Source organism: Aplysia californica, unplaced genomic scaffold (genome assembly GCF_000002075.1).
Source record: "Aplysia californica isolate F4 #8 unplaced genomic scaffold, AplCal3.0 scaffold00371, whole genome shotgun sequence".
NCBI classification, from domain to species: Eukaryota; Metazoa; Mollusca; class Gastropoda; order Aplysiida; family Aplysiidae; genus Aplysia; species Aplysia californica.
Genome location: NW_004797641.1, coordinates 445,106 through 446,443, shown reverse-complemented (window position 1 = coordinate 446,443; position 1,338 = coordinate 445,106).

The window sequence follows — 1,338 nt, the reverse complement described above, 5'->3', positions numbered from 1 at the left end:
AGAGAGAGAGAGAGAGAGAGAATGGTTATAATACGTGGATTGTTTCTTTTTATACCATATCCAATATGAAAATGCAGTGTTGTATACCTTAAAGTAGTAGCCTTTAAAACGGCAAAGGAATGAAGGAGAAGGGAAGGAATGTGGAGAATTAGGGAGACAGCAGAATGGAAGAGAAGGAAATCGGAAGGAAAAGATTCCAAAGGAAGCGCAGACAGGCAGGAAATGGGCTGAAGCGCGGACTCGCTGTGCAGACGATAGCCTCCCTTTTCTCATACAAAACTGAACCCCCGTCTTCTTGCCAGGCAGGGAAAATCGGGTGATCAAAATGACATCCAATCCATATTTATTTATTGCCTGATTACCGAGGTGGGATCAGGACATGCAAGACTCTTCCTTCCCCTCCAAGGGACTGGGCGATTTCTAAGGAAAGGGAAATTACTGACACGAAAGGAGTTTTGAACGTGGGAGAGGGAGAGTGACCGGACTTGGAAGTAATTCATTATGTTTTTGCGATGCTCATAATGGAAGATCACTGAGTGCATGGCTTGGCACCAAGGAAGTTATGTATAATTTGTTCTAAGGTCTTTGGTTGGTGCCAGTACCTTTAGGTTCTTGGATGACTTGGTCGAACTTAACAGCGAGTCCGGAGAGATGAGGATATTTCGATTTTATCGACAGCAAAAGCAGTATCTTGCACATCCCGAGTTCTCCAGGTGAGGCTCCCCCCTTAAAGAAGTAAAATGTACTTAATTCTCATGTATATAAAGGGTCGAAACTGTCTAGGCAGCCACCCATTGTCGTGGAGAAGCGTGGCCATCTCAGACAGGTGACTGTCTGACAGTGTCCTTATATTTTAAATTTTAAAATACACAAGGGAGAAAATGGGAAGTGGCCGTACTTGAACAGATGACTGTCTTATAAGGTGGTAATTACGGCAGGTTTGACCTTTTATTAAATGTTGGTGTTTTTACGCCCCCATTGACCCCGGGGCTACCACGGACTGAGAGGGATACAACCTCCCTGCAGAAGTACGAAGAAATTCGATAAAAGTTTTCTCTACTCGGGAAACAAACTCGGGTCCTCTGCGAAGCACCTAACCACTGCACTACAGCAGTCGCTTCTCGGAATGTGTATAGAATGAAAGACTCAGATGTATGCGTGTGAAACAAAATATAACAGTGATTTATAATATATATTTTCGCCCGCATCGACATACTTTTTAGATCAGTTAAGGGGCAGGCTGTTATAAACTGCCTGCCATGATCAACTCAGGTTGAGAGGGACACAACATCCCAGCAGACAAGTAGATATTTTACTCCCATTTAACACCCCCAACCC